Genomic DNA, 17648 nt, shown 5'->3' with positions numbered 1-17648 from the left:
AACCCAAATAAATTGTTTACAAAAATAAATACTCCTGGAAAGCCAAACAAAAGGAAATCAGAGTAAACAATCTTGGTTTATGATACATAAAAAGTGATTTCCTTAAAAAAAGGTAACTACCAATGCTCGTAGGACAAATTCCTGATCAAAAGCCTGTAAAGTGAACATTAACACCCACCCGCTAAAAACATAACAATTCCAAAAATACATGTACATCAAATTTAATCATCATAAAATAAAAAACATGACAACACTTAAAAGAGGGTACCAAAATCCCAAACTACAAGCTAATGCAAAACACTACAGTTAATACAACTGAGAGCCTGATTACAATCTTGGTGGATGGGATACTCCGTCACAAGATATAATGGAACTTGTAATTTGAAGGATGGGATATCTGTCACAATTGTGACAGAGTATCCTATCCGCCAAGATCACAATCAGGCCCTTAACCTACAGAAACCCACACACAACACTGTAGCTAACCTCTAGACCTCCCCTAGACCCCCTACCCTCAATACTTTTAAAAGAAAGGTAAAAAAGGACTTACCTGTTCCGATGAACAGCAGCACCTTACCCAAACCTGGAAATAGGAAAATAGCCAAAAATGACACAAATAGAACACAAAATCGAAGGTAGCTGTAAAAAAGGCTGGCAGCTAAATGAAATTAAAAAAATGAATATCTCCCCATAGAACTGAATAAGAAATAATTTTAAAATGTTGAATATAGAAATTGTTTAACAATTATAAACATGGCTTTTTTAATATGTAACTAATAATATTACTTATTGCAAACATAAAGCTAACTATTTTTACCATATTTCTAAACAAGAACAATGCTAATTAAATAAAGCAAACTATTTCTACTACATACAAATAAAACTTGAACAAAGGAATTCAAAGTAAAATGTTAAAGTTAAATATTCACTCTCCAACTTAAACCATTTTTAAGAAAGTGTTGAACACTAAAGGGTTGATCTTCATTATTCACACTCAATCACAACCAATTCAGGGAAGGTGTTGGACACTAAAAGGGTGACATTTACTATTCCCACTCCAAGCTATGCCAATTTAGTGAATATGTTGGACACTAAAAGGGTAATATTTACTATTTTCACTCAAATCTTCCCCAATTTGAAAAGGTGCTGGACACTAAAGGGGTGACTTTTAATATTCTCACTGGTAGTTCCTGACGTGTGTAAATGTTTAAAACGTGCTGTAGCATATCTGATGAAAACTGGTGTTGTTTATGACTGTGTCTCAGCACAATGGCTGTGTAAGAGACAGGCTAATGTGTGGCTGAAGACTACCATTGTGTTTCTAATGTGTTTAGAGGGCAATTAGTAACAAAATGTTTATATTTTCACACTCTGTGGAATCATTATATACCTTGTATTGTAAAACCTTATTGTCTTTGTAGTATGCCTCATACTACATTTTTGATTTAAGTCAGTATTGCTAAATGTTGTGTGTCCTCTACACGATGTGTATGTACACAAGTGTTTGTACAAATTGTTAACATGTTCTTCTCCCTTGCTGGGCTTTTCGATGTGTGACTTTTATTTCGAAATGAAAATTTAACTAATCTCTATAGATGAACTTGTACATAGTGATATGACAATTAAAAGGTTGTGTTATGTTCAACTGAGTATTGTGTGTGTACACTAAGGGCCTGATTCACAATGGGGCCTCTACAGTCACAGCGGTGGCCGTAGTTGTGGCGGGGTCCCACACTCGTAATGTGTCCCCGCAATGGGAAACTGCAGGACAGAGGTCCTGTCACAAGTGCGAGACCAATGCCACAACTGGGGTACCTCTCTGTGGAGGCCCTTTGTGAATCAGGCGCTAAGTGATATGCAAATATGTTAAACTTTGAGATGTATGTTTAATAACAAAGATACCTTTGAGAAAGTGATTATTACATTCATTGTTTGTATTCATTATTTTATTGATGCATAATGCAAAAGTGCACCATACATTTTATTCATTATTTTATTGATGTATAATGCAAAAGTGAACCATAAATTTCAGATTATCTGAAAATAAGTTAACTTATTTGTGGGGAGAAGAAATGAATAAATAAAAGGGTGGACACTGAGGTGATGCTTCAGGAGATAGTGTTGGGCCCTCTGAATCTTATTCCCGTCCTGTATGTTTTGGGCCCTGAGAAGTTCAATATCTGGCTCAGCTGGTTCTCCTGTAGCATAGCTGCCCGATCAGGTCTTTACTCATGGTATTTACATTGGTGACCACACCCTGTGCCTCCCTCCTCACAACAGATCTTGTGCCAGCTCACTCCAGGCTTCCCTTTCACCTATTACGGGTGACCAGAGTTGTAGTACCCACTGCCTGTACAGCAGATGTTATGGATATGGTTGCGACAGGATCCAGGACAGGGGTGACAACAGTCATGGGGGGTGTGGAGCCACATTGTAAAAATCCTCATTAGTGGTAAAATCACATTTCAAGTTACAATTTTGAAAATGCCACTTTTTAGAAAGTTGCCATGTTCTTGTCCTAATCATTTGGTGCCTGCAGTCTGTCCATGGGTCACATGACTAGGCATAGCTGGCAGTTGGACCTTGTTTATTGCTCTCGGACAGTGAGACAAAGGGAAGATAGTTGGTGACAGAATAGGCCACTCTGACTTAACGAGGGGGCAGAGATGTCACCTACCATACTTATACATCACAAAGGCCCTGCCTGAACACGATCACAAAGGGTTTGCCACTAGTCTTTTGTATCCCCAGTCCAATAGTGAGGACATGAATGCTTGAAACTTTCAGAACCTTCTCCTCCTTAAAAGAGCACCAGGTTTAAAGATTAGACCCTCAGACCAAACTCTTCCGTATGCCTCTCGACCTGTGGAAGATTCAGAAGAAGGACTGCTGTGCCCCTTTGCTGCAAGAAAGACTCCTACCCTGCTACCGTGCTGTGCAGCCCTGCTGCCCTACTGCCTGAGAAGGACTTGACCTGCATAATTCACCCAGGCCACCAGAATGACTTCAAGGCTAGTTGACTGGCCTCTTGATCAGAGCTCCAGGGACAGAACAAGCTGTAGCCATCTTCAACCCAGCACCTGAACTCTGCCAACTGTGTGTCCTGCCCTCCCAAGTGGTGCCACCCCAGTCCTGACCCTTGGAAGTGGGGCTGAAATTCTCTGCCCAGCAGAACCTACACATCGCTATGCAAGACACTGCATCACAAACAGTGGACTATTCATCCCCAATGTAGGACTTTGCATTGCAGACCACAGCTCATCGGAACCACAGCTGCACAATGCATCTCCATGCAAGGACATCACATGGCCCACCAGCTCATCAGAACTACTGCTGCATGATGCATCTCCATGCAAGGACCTTGCATCACCCACCAGCACCTCAGAACCACTGCTGTCCCAGGCTGTGCAACACAACCTCTATGCAAGATTTCTCATTGCTCCACAGCCAGGATTTAAGGTACTTTGTTCAGGGAGCCTAACTGGGTGCTAGCAGCTGGCCAACACTCTATCGCAGTCAGCCTGAATTTGCAACATGGTCTCGGTCTAGTGCAATCAGAGAACCACGGCTGGCGTTTTGTGCTGTTTGGCGCTATTGTCATTTAACAATTTGAAATTGCATATTTACAGCTCTACTGATTGGGTTTTTGTAATTTTAGTCTCAATTAAGGTATTAAATGTTATTCTAATTTTCTAAATTAGAGTGGGATTTTTCTTGTGTTGTGTTTCACTTTATTGCTGTTTGAATGGCCGCATAAACACTTTACACATTGCTTCAAAGTGAAGCCTCATTGCTTTGTGCCAAGCTACCGGGGATGGAGCACAGTTTAGTTTGGGGTTTGCTTGCGACTTCACCCTGGCAAGGATTGTGGTTGCTGGTTGAGTAGGGGTTCACCCTCCTCTAACCAGTGACCCAGTTTCTTACGATGGCAATGAAGGGTCTGCTGGGACGAGTAGTAAGTCACTTTCCTTTCCAATGATACATGTTGAATTTGTTAAGGTACTTACTCCTTGCTTCCAAGGCTAGAAAATAATGTTTTTTATACATTAGCCACCCTCCCATGTTTATGTATTAGTTTGTCTCCCCCTGGAAGAATTTGGATGAAGAAAAGGTGTGTTGGAAAATGTCCACTTCCACCTCTCGGTTCTGTCTCAGTCAGCCCACAAGCTTCGGCACATGCTACATTTCTCTCAGTTTCTGCCTACATTTCTTCTTCTCATGGTTTCCATTACACTTTTCCATCTTTTAACTTCAATTAACCACACAACTATACCTATGCATATGATATGACCCGATCAGTCTCTTGCCAAACCTAAATCTAGTTCACGCCCTGATTATTTATAGCAACTTACCTTACTGATCACTCACTTGCTCAGTAGTTCAGGAATAACATATATGCTGTGCATTAAATATGTATGGGGTGGAAGGTATATTGTGGGTCTCAGTCTAGAAGTATAGACACAGGGCCTGAGTCAGGAGGAATTAGGGTATGAGAAAGGCCATTAAAATTATTATGTCATGCCATTAGTTGTCCAAAACAAAAGAAAACATGTTGCCCATCAAGATTGGCATACCAAATGTTGTGTAATATCTCTATCCATTTGTGTGTGCGTGTGTGTGTGTACATATATTTTCAATGAAAAAAAAGGTTAAAGTGATATTGCAGTTAGGTCAGGTAATGATAAGTTAGTTTATGTTAAAAACATAGGAAATTAACTGACAAAATAAAGGTTAAAGTAACATTATATTTAGGTGTTCAAATAATGCATAACAGTTAAATTTACTGAGCTAGCTAGTAGGTGCGATCCGTCATGCACTGCTTATTGCCTCACATATTTTACACCACTCATGACACGTTCAATAACACCTGAAATTATATTATTGATGACATTACTGAGGACAATAATTGTCATGGGTGACCGCTTAGAGCATGCAATACTAAATTACTGACTAATTGTTTCTCAATCCCTGCATAGCAGATGATGTCATTCAAGTGCTGGTATGATTCTTGGATATTCGTATCCTTTGCCCAAATTACGATGTTGCCACCTTTGTCCAATGGCTTGTTTGTAAAGTTTTTGTTCTCACCTAGTTGCTTTAATATGTTATTTGTTTAATATTAATATTGTGATCAACACAGAGTTTTCTTCTGTTTTGATAGTATTATCTCCTCAAGAGTTTAAGTTTCCTTAAGGTTGTTTTATTGAATACATCAAGAGAGTCATATGGTGAAGTGAGTACAAATTAGAATTCACAATTAAAATTACACCTGTCACTTGAATTCATTCTTATCCCCATTTCATTTAAGGTTATTTTTGTGCTTGCTTTGTCTTGTTAGTTTTCTAAATACAAACTGTCAAGAGCATTATTGTTCAAGTGAAGATCAAATGTGTCTGAGAGGCCTTCTGCATCACTGACCGTCCATAGAGAGTTTCTTTCTCCTGATAGAGAAGTTCCTCTTTTTTGTACCCCATAGTATGCCTTTCGGCCAGTTTGAAATTGAAATGAATTGAAATTAGAATAGACCTACTCAAGTTTGAGTGTACTCAAACTCTGCTGTGGGGCATAACATTAGCCAAAACCAAGGGCCTAATTTAGATATTAGCAGACAGGTTACACCGTCACAATGGTGATGGATAGCCCAACTGCCAAGATCTAAATCTCATTATTTTCTATGGGATTTAGATTTCAATCGATGGGGTATCCATCACCATTGTGACGGAATAATCTGTCTGCCAATATCTAAATCAGGCACTAAGCACCTCAATTTCACTTGTGGTCAGTATGTGATCCAAAAGGTTAATAGCTGTGTTAATTTGATAGGCCATTGCATTATTAAATTTTTCTTCCCTCTGAAGAGTCTCCCTGTTCTCTTTGATTCTTGTTGGTTGTGCTCTTCTTTTGTTCCTTTTCTCCACTTTCTGTTTTTGTTCTCCTGTGTGCTTGTTGACGACCTCTCATTAGTACTCTGAATTCATCTAAAAAAGTGCCTTTATTGATTGGGATAGTCAGTGGTTTGCTGTTCTCTCTCTGAAGTGAATTCAATGTTTGCTTTATCCTGTATCTGTTTATGATGATCCTGTTGTTCCATTGTAACTGCTTGATCGATCCTTTTGATGAAAGTTTAAATTCTTACAGATTTTGCTTATTTTTCCCCTCAGGAATTTCTATCCTTTCCATTTGTAATATTGCCCTCATATTTTTGCAGTTGCTGCTCCATGTTATCTTTGTATTTGCTCGATTCAGCCTACTCTTTAGATTCTGTGGGTTCTGCCTCTAGGTCGTCCATTAATTGCACTATTCTTTGGTACTCCTTCCATTCACGTTTAATTAGAATTGTGACTATGCCTCTTGAGCACTAAGTTTGGTTTTGCATCCATTTCTCTAGGAGGGTTGGACTAATCTATGAGTAGGGAATACATACATAGTCCGCATGGACTATGTCCTACATCTAAATATATTTGAAGAGATGTCGCTTCCCAGCGTTTGTGAACTTTATATTTTCCTAGATTTTTAAGATTGCACAGTTTCTTTATTTGAGTCAATGTTTCATTCTTAGTTGTAGTTGTTCCCCCACTTTGATGTTCAACATACCCTTCAGTAGTAAAAATTCTGCCCTCTGATACAAGTTTCTTGTTAGATCTGTCTGTTTTAATCCCTCACAGTCAATCTCTAAATTTCACCAAACACCTGCATAGATTACGGTCTCATAAATATGCCCTAAAATCTCACAATCTCTGCCCCATTCAAATAAATCAAAGTAGAAATGTTTAATGCACTAATTTGCAATTATTCAATATCTGTCACACTGCAGCCAAATTTGGAATTCCTTCAAATTTCCTAGCAGTATTCTCCCAATATTCATATGTTCAAAGTATGTCCATGCGGGCTGTTTTGTTTAGCTGTGATTTGTTTATATGAGGGTCCCATGTTAAGCCTGAGGGCATGCCAGCCTGTGCTGTGACAACAGGCAAGCTGTTCCCTTTGCATCCTATAACATGGAGAGGAGTGGCGCTCAACCATCAATAATTTTGTTTCTCCAAAGAATATCACTCCTGTGGTTGTGCATGTTTCTTTTTTACAAGTGTCTGTTGGCTAGAGGAGCCGCTCTGCTGCAGAGAAAAATGCAACTTAATCTTCCTAGGATTTCCCATTGTGATGTAATCATACTCAACAGTACCATAAAGTGAAAATGGCCACTTGTTAGGACAGGAGTGCAGTTAAATAACATAGCAACATCTATAATGATTACTTAGAAAAAACATCTTAAACAGAAAACCCTTTGTACTTGCCCTATTCCCTTACTCGCCCCCCATACTTTCACTCGTTGTGCTTGCTTTAGTCTTCCTTTCACTTTTCCTCCATGCTCCTTCCATACCCAGTCTCACCTCCTTACGCCCAATCATCCCTCACTGAAAACTTCTCAGTCTGTCCCAGGCATCCCTAACACTGTCATCCTTCACCTATGCTCCTGCCCCCCCTCAGAAGGGTGGATAAGCACACAACTGACTCTCCACCCCTGCACTAATGTCTCCTCATTGCAACCTGTCCTATTCTAACACCTTGAACAAAACATCCCCTGCTACCTTTCTCTAAACCCCAACCCAACGTCCTATAGGGTGGGTGGGTGGACAAACTACCACTGGAAGTGTGAAGTGCAAGCCCAGGAAGAGGACAACCGTCTTCCTGTGGCTCCTTATAACTTCTTGCAACGTCCTGCCCATATAACCCCACCTATCCTGTCCTGCCTTTGTATTCCTCACCACTAGGTATCCCGTGGGAAGACTATGTTGTGGCTCTGCTTCCCAGGGAGCCCTCCATAGCTGCCAAGATTGACCTTTGGCGGGGTGGTCCCAGAGTGCGATTATGGAATCCCGTCTTAATATTAAATGACTGCCACTCTGGAAGAAAAACACATGGGACCTGAGTCCTCGTGATGTAGTTCATATTTATTCAATCTGGGATTTAAAAAAAAATGGTCACCACACATTTCCTTGTTCATGATGGGCACCATTTTGTTAAACATGAATATAAACAAGTGCATAAGATAGAATAGAAAACAAAATCTCCTTGAATTGAATATGCTCTTATTCATTTATGTAACTCATGACGATAGATGAATAACTTATACTTATTAAGAGTTCTTTTAAGAAAGAGAAGGGAGGTAGGGTTTTGGCTGTGGTGAATGGTATGTGGTCAGTGCATAGTTGAAAGTTTTGTGGTCAGCGCCAGGGCTTTATTTTCTGCGGTGCTATTATGCATTTCTTCACCTTGATACAAAGGCAGCTGTGTATTCTGTGCTCTCAATCAATTCACTTGGTTATGACAGAACCCACGCAGGCAGATCTTGCATCAACAGTTATTACATAATGTGCTTCATTCGATTATGGTTTCAATACAGATGCTTTATCAACTATCTTTTAGTATTTTCAAAAAGATTTGTCATCTCACAAAAACTGTAGGCCTTTGCATAATAGACTTTTGAGAGGCTGAGTTTAAAAAAGCAAATCCTTCAACAAACTGGGCATGACACTCATATAGGCCAAAAACATGATCTAATCTCGTCTACATTAGAGTGATAAGGAGCAACTGTAATGATTTAAGTTAAACCCACTTTGGTGTAAATGTACCAGTTGCCAAATCGTGACTCAAATACTCCATATTGTCAATAAGAAACATAATATATACAATCTGACTACCATGCTGTGTTCCTAGAATACTCAGAAAATCTGATCCAAGACACAATTGTGTTCCTCCACTGATCCTTCATGGATTAGCATGTTTTCTTGAAAAGCTTGTACCACCTCCACTCCCTTGCAATATTTGAAGCATTACCTGCTGTAACACTGACAGACAAAGTTAGCTTGAATGTCATTCATGGAAAATGGAGAGCTCCGAAAGGAATGAAAAATGTGGTTAGAAAAATCAATGGTTAACAAATAATGTGTGCTACCTAATTGTGCAAACATTTCTAGAATTTTAGGTAGTGGATGACAATAAATTAATATATTGTTATTAGTAGTTTTGTTTAGCTTGAGAAAGGTTTATTAGAATATTTTAACAAGAAGTGCATATTAGTCAGGAAATAAGACAATCTTATATGAGAATACAATGGAATGGAATAATATACATCATTAAACTTTGAGAATTGAAACACATGATTTGCAAAACTATACATTTATAATAAAAATATATCAAGCAGTAGCTTAACACTGTAGCATTTTATATTTTAGATTTTGAAGGGGATAGGAAAGGGAAAGAGATGGGAAAAGAAAGAAAATGGAAAGAAAACTTCAAAATTCATCAACCTTACATGAAGGTGATAATTAATGTGGTTGCTAATAGATAACCCAAATAACAGTTATTAGTGGTCTTAAGGTCAGCACAGAGACACATATCACATGTCTTTAATGAGATTACAATGGGGGATCTTATTAGGAGGAGTCAGTAGGCTCAATTACTTTTTGTGAACCAACTGCTGTTAATGTTTTTTCAGTTGTTTCCTGCTGATTTATCATGTACAGACTGATGAGTACAGGTGTCTCTTTCAGACTAATTTATGGTTGTATCCCTCAACACAACCCAGTGTGAACTAAGGATTTCTTGCAAAGATCTATTCACCCGTCCAATTAAGGGAATTAGACACACTCTGCCAGGTCTTAACACCATCCCAAATGCTCCTTGATCTCTCTAACCCAAAATCCTATAACTTTTTTATCAATGTATTCATTGGTCTGAATACATCTGTCCTTATATTTAACAATTTCCCAAAAGTATCCCAACATTACCATTCTAGTTTCCCCAAAAGCCAACAAGTTTAATTCAGGAGGAAATAAAGATTGTTGCTGCACTCCTTGTAGTACTGTAGTTATTGGTGATCGAGGATCTACCACAATCACAAGAAGAACATTCCCAAAGGTAATGCCTCACAGTGGGATCAACTTTAGTTTCACCTTCCATCTCTCCTCCTGACCTAACACCATTTTGCATTTCTCCATGCCACTCTGGACGTGGACTAATTTTTGTTAGATGCAACACATTTTGCTAAATGGCAATAATGTTTCCACTACATGCAAACCATGTGATAGCAATAACTTGGCATCCTAATAGATTTACATTGCTACTCATATTAGTTTTTGTCCTTTTCATGCTCATTGGGACCACACCAATGGCACTACTAGTGCATGAGGACCTCAGTTACGAACTTCTATGGATGTCATGGCTGAATGTTCAATCTCAGTGGCAATAGTGATAGGCTCTTCTTAATAATTTCTGCATTCCAAAATACTATTTTGGGTTTTCCTGTCATAACAATTTGTTACAATCTGAACCTGCACATACTGTTCAATCGAAACTTCAAGGTCACAAGTTGATGCAAAAATCTGCAACTCTGCCACATAGCTATCAATAGTATCATGAGTCAACTGTCTCCTCATAAAAAATCTATGTCTCCTAACCACAATACTAAGATCTTCAGGTAAATTTGCCTCTAATCATTCAACAGCTTTTGTGTACTCAACCCAAAGGCAAATCATTGTGTGGTAAGGAATGATTTCTGGGAGATAATCAAACATTTTTTGACCTTCTGAACCTAAACTGTTGTAGAGAAGAGACTTCTATGTTCACGGTCAACCTTTTTTACCATTAAAAAGTTTTCAAATGTATTGTACCCATATTTTACTTATTAGTGAGAAGACCCGGGCTTGTTCAAAACAATGCAGGTAGCTTCACATTCTGTAAGATGAAAGTTTAGGTTGAAAACGCTGTGCACTAACTATACTTATCTCAGCTGCTGCAGAAGCTCTTGAGGAAAAAATAATTATAGTAAATTATGTGAGTCTTTAATTCAAAAAGGAGTATTTTCCACTTAAAACACATGAACTGTCTGAATACACCTTAACCTATGAGCATGAAAATCTGGCAGCACCCAATTACCGACAGCAGGGAAATGCCAACAAAAATTAAAATTTCCATTAGTGGGATGACGCATAACATGTGAAGAGTCATGTATTTCACATACCCTGCCTGATTTTGCCTGGAGCTGACACTGGGAAACCTAGGAATAGCATAATACGTCCCATATTTCAAGGGGCATAAACACCTTGACTTACCTGGTTTTGACATCAAGTGATGTCGGGCAGCTTTGAAGAAAATAGCTTCCTTTATTGATGCACGAAGTTTGTAACACCACAAATTGCAAAGACCTGAATTCTGGCAGACAAAGTGCACTCTGGATGGGTTCTTGGATAACTGCTGAGCACACAGTAGGTATGCTGAATACATGGTCTGTGTAAAGTGTCTTCAAAGGTTCATGGAACTTGTCACCATATACTAAGTTTGAATAATGCTAATAACACTGCAACAAAACCAGAATTTTACTCAACATGTATTCTGTCACGACAGAAGGGCCTGATCAACAAAGGATGACTTACACTTTGTAGGAAGTTTACAACTGTTTTGGTATTCACAAACTGCAAGTGTAATTTTACTGCTAGTGATTTCACGACTGCAGAGTGTCCACTTTTTTCACCGTATGCCCTTTCTTGAACATGGAGTTGTATCTGGTTACCCTGGCTAATCTTGCAGCAGTGGAGATGATGGTTTTGGGCAAAGAAAGGAAGTGGAAGATGTCCCTGAATGCCAGAAGACAGACTATGAAAAGGCCCTCAGGACCTGAAAAGATGTCGGCCAAGCACAGATCACCTCAGAGGAGAATTATAACGAGACGGAGGAAAGCCAAGCAGAGAAGGAGCCAGACAATGTTGTATCTTAAGGAAGCCTATCATGTTCAGCTTCCAGGGTGCAAAGTGAAGGTTTCCAGAATCTGTGCTTCTCACAGCTTTCAGTCCACCAGATGAAAGTCCATTACAAACAGTCAAGAGGATTTATCAGGCCAAGCCTTGGAGGGGTAGAAGAAGAAGATTGTGCTAACAGAGAAGAGACTGGACTTAGAAGCGAAGAAGGATCAACCATGACTGGTATTTAGTGTAGATGGTGGCAGCAATGCTGAGGTATCTATAGGGGGGGCCATACACCCCTCACTTGCCTAAAAAGGTGGTGCCTAGCTCTGAGTTCAGGCCTAATGGTTTAAAGATATGCAGGGCTTTACATGACTTGACATGGATATTTTAAATTAACTATGCTGTATATCAGCAAACCATAACATAGGTAGGTATTAGACTAATTGGTCAGGAATATGCGCTGAAATATGATTGGGGTGTTTCTAGAGTTCTCCTTTTTATCTTCTTTATTTACTGGTCTATCAATAAGTATGACAACAATGCTATCTCATACTGTTTGTGGGAGAATAGCACATAATTCATATTTGTTGTAAAATACTTGTGTGTGTACTAATTTTAGGGATGAGAGCAAATCTCTGCATTTCACCTGCAAATGAGAGATCCTTTAACAAATTTGTCTGGCTCCTAATGCCCTTACCCACTTGAGCATTACTCAGTGGATGCATATGTTGCTTTTCCTTTTCTTTGAAAACCCAGGGCATAGCACTCCACAGTGTACGTTATCCTATGACTCAGAAAACCTTATCATGTAGTATTCATAATTCTAAATTATTAGATTATTGACTCATTGTGCAGAATCATAAAATAAAATATGGTGGCCTTAATGTGGGACTTGGTTTGATCATCTTTCGCTGCACCATTAATTCGCATTTCAACGGTCCAACCATAAGATATAGCCATAGAGGGTATTGAATTTGTTGACACCGTTAAAATGATCATACTCCAAATAAATACTAATCAGTGAACCTCAAATTAGATTACGGCCCTGAAGATGCAACTCTGTTGCGAAACACACGTTGAGTGTTCTTTGTAATAGGATGTGGTTGTTCAGTGCAGTGGAAAGCTACTAACATAGGATTGGAAACCAGATTTGAATTATAAATGATCTGAAAAGAAAATAAAGAACATAAGACTCTGTTGTACTTGTCTCTCAGAGTTTCAATGGACTTTTAACTAGTGAGAGACTCACAGGAGTAGCACCAGGAGATCATATATATATGATATTCTGGTTAAATACCAAGGATTTTTGTGTGAAACATTAATTCCAAATGGCAACAGGTGCAAACAATGTGCACACTTTGGGCCTGGAGACATTAATGTTGAACCGCCATCAGGCCGCCTATGCGGCCTGAAACCCGCCAGCCGTAATTTGACATCCCCGCTGGGCCATAGCATTGCAGCCGGCTCCTAATGGAGTGGAATGCGCGATGAGGCAGTGCATGGGGGCCCCTGCACTGCCCATGCCAAGGGCCCCCCGAGTTTCCCTTACCACCAGCCTTTCCATGGCGGTAATTACTTCCATGGACAGGCTGGCGGATGGGGACTCGTAATCCCCAGGGCAGTGCTGCTTTCAGCGCTGCCCTGGTGGATTACAACTGATGGGACTGCCATGGCGGTAGCCTGTTGGTCCCGGCGGTATGACCGTGGCAGAAGCGCCACGGTCATAATGTGGTGGTACTACCGCCAGCCTGTTGGTGGTACTACCACCACATTAATCCTGGCGGGTTGTAATAAGGGCCTTAGAGATTTATCAACATGTAATACATGTAACAATTGTGAATAAGGCACATAGTATGTGGTGCGCCCTTCAATGCTCATCTGCACTTTAATAATACTACTCGAAGTAATACCTTGAGTACAAAAGTCATGCAATTATTAGATAGCCTTTGTGCCCTGGCACAACTCTATGTGATGTTAAGTGGCATCAAAGCATGTCATTTGTGTTCACATCAGTAATTATGACATCATTGGAAGGCACATGTAAACATGATGCTGCAATACATTTGTCAGTTTGCACAATATAACACAGCAGGTATTTGCACACTTTTATATTGAGTAAATCTTGAAGAATCTGCACCCAAACTTTGTATAAATTTACAATAAATGGACAGCCCCTAGAATGGATGTTACTTTAAACCAGGGGTATAATTGAATCTTATTGATTGGGGTCGGAACAAGTACTTCACTGGAAGGCTTTTATCCCCATGGTTAGGAATAAATTGCTTTTTTCTAGTTTTATATAGTGTGAACTCGACCCAAGGGTCGTATCACATGAGCACCAGTTACAGCATTACAGAAGGTGTGCTATATATAGTACGGGTAAATTAAGTGATTTGCCCAGAAGTACAAGCTTTTGGGCCGACAGCGGTACTCGTACCAGGTTCCTTAGTTCTAAAGTCGGTAGCTGTGGCTGTAGAGCCACATTCTGTCCCAATCTTTGTGTAGTTGCTTAGATTTATGACATGGAAGCCGCCACGATACTCGGGACTCTGTCCTTCATAGAAAGGAAATAATACCTGAACTGCTTGCTAACTACAAGTGAAACACGATTTAGAACTAGTAGTATCAAAATAAAGATTTCAAATTCAATCTAAAAACTGGTAATCACGGTTAAAACAACAATCACTACAGCAAGCATGCAGCCAGGAAGTGCCCCAGAGATTGTGCTGCAATGACAATACTTTCTTATTGACAGATCTGGCCATGGTTAACCGCAAAGCATAAGGTGGGACATTTTTTCTAGAGGATTTTCTCGAAATTTGCAGTAGCCCTCAATTTTGTGAGTCCTTAAAAACACAATTTTTCCCTCATAATACATTAATCATGTAGCCTGCATCAAGAACAGGGACTTTTGAGTTTTGAGAAAATGCGTTCAGTCATGTCCTACCTACAAGGGACAAAAATATCATCTCTTCTACCGCTATGATCCTCCGATCTTTCGTGGCGTATACATCAAAATTGCAACTCCTTTCAAGGTCTGCAGTGAACTAAAACCCATCAATTGTAATTTTCACACGCTACAGTGGTCAACAAATCCTTAAAGGCTGGTTAATATTTAACGTTCAGGAGTGGCAGCCACTCCGACAGCTTCTGCACCCTTCCAGCTCAGGTTGCTCCTCTGAATCTAATTCCTTTAGTTCCTCCAGAAAAGGGATCAGGGGACACACAAAAACAAATATTTTCTTAAATCATGCACAGCACACCTTTTAGCTAAGCCAGCAGCATTCCTGATGTACTGTTCAAAGTAGGGTTCATCTTATGGTACCAGACTATAGATGCTGTGATATAGGCAATTCTGCTAGTGATCCAAAATCGTCTAGTGCTGTATTACTATAATGTCTTTCATTTTGCGTTTCAGCAACTTTTCGATAGATCTTTTGCTTAGTCTATGGACCACGAACTTGTAAATTTGAGACAAAGAAATTGAGGCCTGCTACAGTACTTGACCCAATTTAACAATATTGGTGTGAAAACAAGCTGAGGCCTCAATGATGAAATGAAGGACACGCTGTCCAAGAAACCCAGCCATCCCTCAGACTTTTTTTCATTGAATTAGTCACTGAATTACCAAATAAAAGGTAAAGGGAGATGTATTTTTAGGCTCTCTGTACCCCATTTCATCAAGTCAAACTAGATATAACATCTGAACCAATGGGGATGGTAGCAGTGTTGTGCCCTTTGACCAAACAATGAATGTAATGAAAGAAGACAGGGCATGCTCTGTCTAAATTTCAGAGATTCTTGGGATTCTCTTAAAACATGACTGAAGAAGCCAACATTGAAATGGTGAGGTCGAGAAAAAGAAATAGTAACTTAGCAGTGGCAGCTCACGGTAGGGAAAAGGGGCGGGGTGGCACGGCTTGTGGTAGGAGGGGGTAACACGACAAAAAAATAAAAATAATAATATAATGAAAAAAAAACATACCTTTTATCTACGTGCCTCGCCGCTCATATCCACTCCTAGACTGGACTGCAGGCACAGGCTCCCAGCCTGCCTTGAGTCCATTCCTAACACTGCTTTCATGCTGCTGGCCAGGGTGCTCCGTGGCAGAGTGGAAGTCTCTGCCTGTTGTCTCCAATCCAGCAACGCAGTACCTGCATTAGTGGGTTGGAGAGAGCCCAGTGCACATGTGTGTTTGGCTGGCCCAAGAAGGCTGACCAAACATACATGCGCACTGAGGGGGAATGCTGTGCACTCCCCCTCTGCTCCATTACAGCCCCATGATCCTGCCCCTTTCTCTCTAAAATGATAATAAATGTAGGTTATTATCGTTGTATAGTGAAAGGTTTGCAGCTGCTGCTGCTGGCGGGGGAAACGCTCCTCATCCATAGCGGAGGAGCCGCCCCTGTAATGTAGCATAGCTTGGTACAATAAATTCATAGAGAAGTACTGTATACAGCATAGCCAATACTCTACAATCTGCATTATCAATTCTTGCGATAACCATGGCCATGTGAAATCAGAACTATGGTGGACTTAAGTGTGACTTAGGTGTGACAGGGAATTTATGAAATCAAAGCTACATGGGCTGTATTAGTCTCAAATCGATGCCTAGGTCTATTAGTGAATCAGTGAGGGCAGCTAATGGCACTAACCTATCTTTTGGATCAATTACCACCCACACTGAACTAGTTCAGCTCAAAAGTTCACGTGGTCTCGAAGAAATACTGCATTTTAATTTACTTGATGCACAACAATCTCAGCTGATCTTAGGGCTTAGTTGGCAAATGCAGCACAATCCCCAGACAGATTGGGCAGAAAGTATCTTAAATCTAAGCTTTGATTATACCCAACAAGATTGTTATGACAGTCGATCAACAGTGCAAACACCAATCGTCATAGTTTTGCCATGCTGGCTCAGTCTGTTTGCCTTAAAGATATTAAATTTTACCTAAAGCCTACTCAGACTTTCATGACTGGTTTATTCAAAGCAGAACTAAATACCTACCACACCACAGGCATTCTGACTGCAAAACAGACTTTGAGGCTATAAACCTACTCCTGTGCTGTCACATATATGCAGTTACTAAGAAAGAAAATACCCATTTGAAAAAAATATCAACCAAAATCTGCAAAATGGTCTCCGGTGTCTTCTCATTGTTATTTTTTGCAAAATAAGTGAGTAAATTGAGACTTGTGTAGACTATAGAGTCATAAACCATATCGCAATACAAATTGTATCTGCTGCCTCTGAATTCAGTCCTTCTGCACCAAGTGAAGTCAGTGCAAATATGCACTAAGTTAGATCTATGGGGGCCTGTCATCTGGTGTAGGTGTGTGAAAGTTAGAAATGGAAAACTGCTTTTTAAGCCAGGATGAGTTCTTCAAGGACTATTCAGACTTGGAACAAACTTGCTTTATTTACAGTCTAAGGCAAGTATAACACACTAGTCATGTTTCATTTTTATTAATAAAACTCTGCAGCTCTATACCATTCTCTTTGGACACTGAAGTATTATGCAGCTATGCAGCTAAGTCGTCATCAGAGCTCAGAGGCGCTTGAAGGCGCTTGGAGCCATGGAGTTGCAGCTGGAGGATGCTGCAGTTGGAGAACACCACAGCCAGGCCAGGACAGGATAGAGCCCTGTAGAAGTTTGGCACACAGGTTCTAGGAGGACGTCAGTGGGCAAGTGAGCGTGGCTGGAGAAAGCAGTTGTGCTTGTGTCCTCCCGAGAAGCAGCCACGGCTCCTGAGTGTGCAGCTGGGATACGTTCGACAGGAGAAGGTGTCTTTACTCATGCTGCATGTGGCTAGCCGCTACATGCTAGCTGCTCACAGCCTCAGGTACCACTACCGCTGATTGTCAAAGTGGGGGGGGCTCCCCTCTTTACTGATGCCCTTATGAC

Source organism: Pleurodeles waltl, chromosome 1_2 (genome assembly GCF_031143425.1).
Source record: "Pleurodeles waltl isolate 20211129_DDA chromosome 1_2, aPleWal1.hap1.20221129, whole genome shotgun sequence".
Lineage (NCBI taxonomy): Eukaryota > Metazoa > Chordata > Amphibia > Caudata > Salamandridae > Pleurodeles > Pleurodeles waltl.
This window is presented reverse-complemented; position numbering follows the sequence as displayed.